Genomic DNA, 8,019 nt, shown 5'->3' on the forward strand with positions numbered 1-8,019 from the left:
GACAGGCAGGGACGTCATTTAGGGGTCGCCAGTGGTCGCACCTGCGACTGTGATGTCATCAGAGGTCAGGGGTCGTGTGATGTCACTTCCGCTACCCCTGGCATTTTGGTGAAATGATGTCCCTGGTGGCAGGGACTCCACGGAAATGGGAACTTACCATTCCGCTAATATCACAAATAGATATTTATCACTAATACAACAGCACATCAACTCTAGGGGGCACTGTGCCCCCTGGAGTGGCGGCACGGTGACAGCCCGGCAGCCTCGGCCCCTCAACTTTGCATGCTGCAGCAGCATGTGAATGATGCATGCATTATAATTTATGATGCACACATCATGCATGCAAAACAATCATCAAAGCAAGGTAACATGTGTTACCTTGCTTTAACATGTGTTACCTTGCTTTAACATGTGTTACCTTGCCTTGCTTTAACATGTGTTGCCTTGCTTTAACATGTGTTACCTTGCCTTGCTTTAACATGTGTTACCTTGCTTTAACATGTGTAACCTTGCTTTGACATGTGTTACCTTGCTTTGACATGTGTTACCTTGCTTTAACATGTGTAACCTTGCTTTGACATGTGTTACCTTGCTTTGACATGTGTAACCTTGCTTTGACATGTTTAACCTTGCTTTAACATGTTACCTTGCTTTGACATGTGTTACCTTGCTTTAACATGTGTAACCTTGCTTTGACATGTTACCTTGCTTTGACATGTGTAACCTTGCTTTGACATGTGTAACCTTGCTTTGACATGTGTTACCTTGCTTTGACATGTGTTACCTAGCTTTAACATGTGTAACCTTGCTTTAACATGTGTTACCTTGCTGTAACATGTGTTACCTTGCTGTAACATGTGTAACCTTGCTTTGACATGTGTTACCTTGCTTTGACATGTGTAACCTTGCTTTGACATGTGTAACCTTGCTTTAACATGTGTTACCTTGCTTTGATGAACTATGCCGTTACAGGTGATCTTTTTCTTCCACATTTTTTTTCTTCTCCAAACCGGCCCAGGAGTGGGCAGAAACCGGCCCCACTCGCCAAAGATAATTTTGGCCAGGCCACGGGCCGAGAGGCTGAGGGGCCAACCGGACCCTGGAAAATAGTAAGCCAAGGTTGCTGATAAAGGCGGGCCTGATTATAAATTGGTCGGTCCGGAAATAAAGTGCCAGTGATAATGTGTACCGGCACTTTACTATAGGTTTGCCGGTAGGGTGGATGATTTACCTCCAGCTAAGATCTGGAGGTATATCCGCCACCTTACCGGAAATAAATGCTGGTATTATTGGCCCGGTAATACCGGTGTCAGTAATACAGATAAATCCCTCCATGGGACTCCAGGGAAATGGGATTTACCGGCATGTATGCCACTTGGAATCTGCCAGTAATTCCAGAAGACCAAGTGGTGGAAACGGTATTACAGTTTGGCAGTATCCCACCGGTAATACCAGCGGGATACCGGCAAACTTATAGTGAGGGCCATTGATGGTGTTTGTCGGTCCACATTTTAGTTGTTAAATTCCAGATATCACCATTCCTTGACATGAAAGGCAGAAGACAACGTTGCTGCTGCACATTAGATGACAATTAAAAAAATGCAAAGGTCTGCAAATACTGCTTTGGTTCACAGTCTCAGTGCTATCGTCGCCAGAGCAGACACATCCTTTTAGAAACAGCACAAAGCCATAGCATAACAAACCATCTCCCTATGCCCAGGGAGTACCATCGTTAGCCTTGGTAAGACCGTGTACTCACGCCACATGGCACATCATCGTTGGCACCTGGCAGGGCATGCCGTAAAGTGATCTTAATGCCACAGTGCAGAGCATTCCTTAGCGCTTTCGGTAAATGATAGAGCTTTGGCATTATAGTGACATGTGGCAACATCTGTGTTGCCGTTTAGATAGCACTGTAGGGCCGAGGCAGACATACCATAGGTTTGCATTCCATCGGGAAGGGCTGAACCATTCATCCTTCTGAGTTAAATGACATTTGGCAATAAGAACGCCTATTATTATAGTGCTTAGAAACAGACATCAGCACTTACAGATGCCAACAATACATGCACAGTGAGCGGAGGATAGCACAGAGGCAATGTGCTGGTCTTGACAACAAGACCACGCAGAGCAACAGAGCTTCAAATCCCGGATCCGCTAGCATAAAAAATAAATAAATAAATGAAACAAATGCACTTTAAGTGTTTCGACTGTTCTTCTTTCACTGTACATAAATTAAAGTGCTCATATATATGCTATAATGCACATTTCACTGCCGTCTGCACTTCTCCTGTGCAACTCAAACACCTCCAAATATATTTAATTCACTTTTTTATATAAAAATGTTTTATACCGTGTGTAAGCTGTGGCACATGCAACTATGTTAGTCATATTAACTATAAATATTAAGCTTTATGAAAATCACATTAACATTCAAACTTTCAAAAATCACCACATTTTATCATACCCTAAAATACATACATCCCATTGTCATTTCATACCTTTTCACAACTCATACTAAAAACCACAACTGCTGGCTTTGTGAAAGCTTGCTTTCCACTTCTTTTTATTATGGGCTTTTAGGCACCTGTAAGCTAAAATGAATGCATTGGAGTACAGCTAGGGAGAAATGACATGTGAGGAGGGTCACAAAGCTTGTAGGTGTTGTTTGATTATTTAACCACCCATTGACTGCCCATGGCCATGCTGATCCCTATTGCCCTTCCCTCCGTTTCTGTCCCTCTCCCCAAAACACATCCTCTGGATTCTCTTTGAGCTCGCTTTAATCAAGCCTTATCATCAAACGTTGCCCTCGAATTTCCTGCCAGTGTTTTTCAAAGCAGTCTTCTGAGAGTTCAATTGGAGCTGTAAACAGCACTACTGGCGTAAAACAAAAGGTTTAACCAGGTCTGACTTTAGCTACTCGATTTATAAGTACTATGTGTGTTTCACTGACGACTTGCTAAAAGAAGCATTGGCAAAGCCAACAGTTTTGGCTAGTGTATAAGTATTAGGCATTTGCTAAGCACTGCTATTAGATACTCAGGTACACACACAATTTTGCAGCTGCTAAGCTCCATGGCCAGTTAATACCCCCACGGCTGGGCCTGACAAGTGCATTTTCCCATGCCTACACAAGCCAAAACTGTTGGCCTTGGTAAGGCTTGTTTTGTTTGAGACAGGATCATTTCAGGTTTGAAAATAATTGACTGCTTTAAAAGAAGTACTTTAAACAAATAATGTTGGTAAAAAAATCAAGCAGGCAGGCTTGATGTTAGTTTATCTCAGGAGCAGAATACACAGGGTGCAAACAGGCAGGTTGTCCAACTCCGGAACACGCAGGCCGGAATCCTGATGGGTTTTCGGGATATTCCTCATTAGCACCCGGCACGCGCGGCGCAACGGGAATACTGCGTGGTGATTGGCTCATTTGCGAGCCATACCACACGGTATTCCCTTTTACGTCGTGCGTGCCGGCTACTCTGTTCCTGGCGAGGGGCGTGGCAGCCCCTTAGCCAATGAGGAGGCTCGAAACGGGGCAATCCCCGCTCCGAACCTCCCCATGGCTGGAGGCTTCCATCATCCCCCGCCGGGGACTCAGGTAATAATTTTTTTTCCTCCCTCCTCCCACCTCCGACCCCACCTGACTTACCTTCTATCCTGCGATCTCCGGTGGGGGACGATGGAAACCTCCAGCCGTGTGGAGACTCGAAGCGGGGCCATCCCCGATCCAAGCCTCCACACGGCTGGAGGCTTCCATCGTCCCCAGCCGGAGACCGCGGTACTTCTTTTTTTATTTTTATTTTTTCCTTCCCCGTCCCCCTCCCTTCTGCCCTCCCAACCCCACTTACCTTCTTTTTTCTTCTGGTCTTGGGAGCAAACGCACTGGGAACACTTGTGTTCCCAGCACGTCCGCTCCCGATGGGCGCTATGGAAAGGGAACACGGACTACGTTCTCCCTTTCCCGGCGGCCATTTTTTTCATTTTTTTTTTTTTTCTGTTTCGAAACAAGCGTAACAGAAAAAAATATGCCATTAGCACCCCGGTCTAACGGGCCAGGGTGCTAATGTCAATAAGACCCTCGGTGGCGGGCCAATACCGCCCACTACGGCCCCGGGGGCATTACCTGGGGCGGTATTGGCCCGCCGCCTCGGGTCTTATTGCCACAATAATTTTCATGAGGAAAAATTTGCATACATTTAGAATCATTCTACCCAAATGTTTCTCTAGAATCTTAATGAGGGGTGTTCTGAAAACCTGGCATGGATCTGGCTCTGGAGGCCTGGAGTTGGAAAACCCTGCGGGGATATGTTTACTATAATTGTGCTGTAAAGAAATCACACACAGCGGTAATGTTGCATGATTCATTCGAAAATGTAACAACAGCAACACGCTGATTAAGGAAACCCAATCATTCTAGCAAGATGAGCTAGAAAAGTTCACTTTAAAAAAGCATTTGTTCCTGTTCAGCAACCCATTAGCTTCCAAATAATCAACTCGGCATGGCAACGGAGTGATAAGAGGTGATAAACCCCTGCCACGCAGCTTCCCTCAGAAGCTTGCACTTGCAAAATGTGAATGACAGCACCAACCAGCCAATGGGAAGTGCTACCCATGTCCTGTTGTGATGGGGACCATCAATGCCGGCACAGCATAAGTGTGGAAAAGGTGGGGACAAGGCCAAAGTACTCGCAAGTATGTATCTTTCATTGGATTCCATCTTTCTCTTAACAAAGAAAGAAGTAGGAGCACACCCGAGTGAGGAAAGTTTCAAAAGAATATGTTTAAGGAGAACACCAGCAGGGTGTTGTTATTCATATTTTATGAGGTTCGGGGGAGGAAAGGAGGGTTTTGGCACATAAACCCTATAGTAGACAGGAACAAATAAGAGGACCCAAGATTGGAGTCCTCCCGTCCCCTGCACACTCTGGGGATACGCAATGAAGGCGTATCATTTTTAAGGTTTAGTGGTTTAACATAAAGTATATGAAGTACTATACTGGAGCTATATTCTTTATAGTTAGGCCAAAGACACTTTACTAGTAACGGTGTCAAAAGTAAAAGGAGGGTAAACCCCCATTTATTTGTAGGAGATAGTTGAAGCAAAAGCAATATAAAGAGCAGCACATTGTTTACATCATCAAAGATAACAACTATAACAGAAAATCCACTGTAGTAGGCTGACGTGTTTGGAGGTCAATCCTCTTCTTCAAAAGCCTTTGTGGAACTGATGTTCACTGTAGTGTAGACAAAACTGAACAAAAACAAGGGTGAAAAAAAAGTCTCATTAGATCTAGTCACATCAAACTAGTCAGAACTACATTTACAGTCACATGAGTACTGCAAACATCTATCCATAGTAACAAGGGCAATCAGTTTAGGTCAACCCAAAACAAACACTGAGAATATACAGACCAAGAAATATGTTACAGAACAGTCAGATGTCTGTAGGGAGGTCTACTGGTCATCATCAGAAATTAGGGGGTTGGTAAACCCAACTTCCAAGGGGGAACAATGAGTATATATGGCCACTAGTGGATGGTGGAGACACCTGGACTATGGGAAAAAGGACCTTACCTATAAGTGTCAATTGTGTAAGAGTACTGCGGTATGCTGCTCGAATCAGTCAAAAACAGGAAACTCGATCCTAAAGAAGGTAATGATGTACGGCCAGGAACACTGAAGAAAAAGCAAAATTGTATATTAAACTAATGGGTAGTAGTGGTGGCTAGTAAGCAGGCCCACAAAAGCATGCAGGGCCAATGGACCTGTCAGTCCCTAAGGGCAGTAAGCCAATTGTATGCCGAATAAAGTAGCCCAATGGTGGTGGTAATAATTGGTTGTACTAAAAAGAGAAGATACAGAGGTAAATTAATACACCTAAAGTGTAGGCTTCATGAGTAGGGAACACAGTTGTAAAAAGACTAGAAATCGGAGAATAGGTAGATCCAATATCAAGAGGTAAACAACAGCAGGGACTCACAAATTGTCCAAAATAGGGAGACAGGCAGGTGTCGGAGTGTGCATGCAGACTATCTGTGTGAAGAGACTCGTCTAGAGGCGTTGGCTATCCAATTAGCAGGCATAGAGAAAGTGTTGGCTACCTGTGAAAAATGTATACAAAAGACATCACCTAAAGAGGTGGAAATGTTATAGCAGGCAGTGTCTGAACTCGTAAGAAAGCACTCATCATAGTACAGATGAGCAACTGACCTTATGTCAGTGTGCAGTAGACCCTGGGGCCTCCTAAAGTGAAGTTTGCTTCCCAAACAGATGACAAGCCGTCATGTAGCCGGGTGTGCTGTGGCAATCAGCTTGTAGAAATCGAGTAGCAAAGAAGGTTGTTGTAGCGCTCTGTAATCACGGAGTGTTGAAAGAAAACTCTGTGTCAGAAAGTTACGTGTCAAGTAAATCAGACAGAGGGGGAAGTAAGCGTACATAGTATCTGTGAAATGGGCAGCCGGCAGCGTCCTGCTACGAGAACCGTGTCCATGGATACCAGGGAATGTCGAGAAACTGACGTTGTTCGAGTGTAAGTCTAAGTACATAGGAAAGCGCGGAACGTGTGGGAAAGGTAGAAGAAGGACTGCACTCATCACGAATATCTGGCAGACATCTTGGAAAAGGGTCGGTGTGAACCAAGCCCAATAGTGGCATATATAGACCAGCCTATATAACATGTGGATCCCAGATGGAACACCATGATTGGATATTGGGAAAAAAAGGATGACTCTCATATATGTTCAAAGTCAATACATTCACAAGTTCTGAAATATAACCAATTTAGATTCCTACCTGGGCATGATAGTAAATTACAGACTGTACATAAAGAGCGCATACGTGTACATGTATAGATCCCGGATGGAACCCTGTGTTTAAGCCTCCAAAGAGGGCCTCTCATTTTCTTCAAAGTGCCATTAATTACCAGTTACATACTTCATATAGTCGGTTACATGTGTGAGTATAATTGTAAAATGAGAGCTGCAAACACAGTGCGCTGAAGCCTATACATAATAATCAAATCAACAGAAGATATAGTGTGGATGGCTTGATACGTTTACATTGCAATTCTCAAGGCTCACCAGTTAATTTACCAATGACATATATTCTAGATGTAAGCTGACAAGTGTTCAGACTGGACCTCATGTATGTGCACCTGGTGCAATCAATTGCAGGTTATCATGATATTTGACATCGGTATACATATGATCACCGGCATTAAGTGGAAGCTGTACATAATATGTTTATACGCCCCCTCACCGTGATAGAGGTGGCAACCAGGGCTATAGAGTAGACATTATACATATCTAGAAAGGTCCTCAAGTTATGGATATACATGGCATATAATGTTAAAACACTCTATATTTTTAGAGAAGGGAGTCATCATCATAATCAGAATGTATATCTTTACACAATCCAAGGGTTCAACCTGTTGTGTGATTAAATGGGAACCTATTTCAGTGAGGGCACGTATAAAGACATTATGTACAGCTTCCATTTAATGTCTGTGATCATATGTATAGAAGTTAATGGCCAATAGGTGGCAGCTACTGGGGTGGTGGTCTTCATGAGTATGAGAACTTGTACTGAGATGTCTCTGACACTGCATGATATCCACCAGTGCTCAGTACCATATCAGAATGTAGGAAAGCAATCGACCAGTACTCAGTACCATATCAGAATGTAGGAAACCAATGGAGACAATCAATGTGAAGGCTGACACTGCATGCTATCCACCGGTGCTCAGTACCATATCAGAATTTAGGAACGCAATCGAGACATTCGGTGTGAAGGCTGACACTGCATGCTATCCAACGGTGCTCAGTACCATATCAGAATGTAGGAAAGCAATGGAGACATTCGGTGTGAAGGCTGACGCTGCATGATATCTACCGGTGCTCAGTACCATATCAGAATGTAGGAAAGCAATGGAGACATTCAGTGTGAAGGCTGACGCTGCATGCTATCCACCGGTGCTCAGTACCATATCAGAATGTAGGAAACCAAAGGAGACATTCA

The 8,019-nt window shown here is 44.0% G+C and overlaps 1 long non-coding RNA gene across 1 annotated transcript; it reads right to left on the reverse strand.

The window, feature by feature from the left end:
- Positions 1-5,051: 5,051 nt before the first annotated feature.
- LOC138481631 (uncharacterized) lies at positions 5,052-6,507 on the reverse strand. The gene is made up of 3 exons (XR_011274297.1): positions 6,214-6,507; positions 5,578-5,679; positions 5,052-5,254 (listed from the first exon to the last, which is right to left on the reverse strand). It is a non-coding gene; the product is annotated as an uncharacterized lncRNA (long non-coding RNA).
- Positions 6,508-8,019: the final 1,512 nt, after the last annotated feature.

The sequence above is a fragment of the Ambystoma mexicanum genome, chromosome 5p, assembly GCF_040938575.1.
Source record: "Ambystoma mexicanum isolate Mex_15411 chromosome 5p, UKY_AmexF1_1, whole genome shotgun sequence".
Taxonomy (NCBI): Eukaryota; Metazoa; Chordata; class Amphibia; order Caudata; family Ambystomatidae; genus Ambystoma; species Ambystoma mexicanum.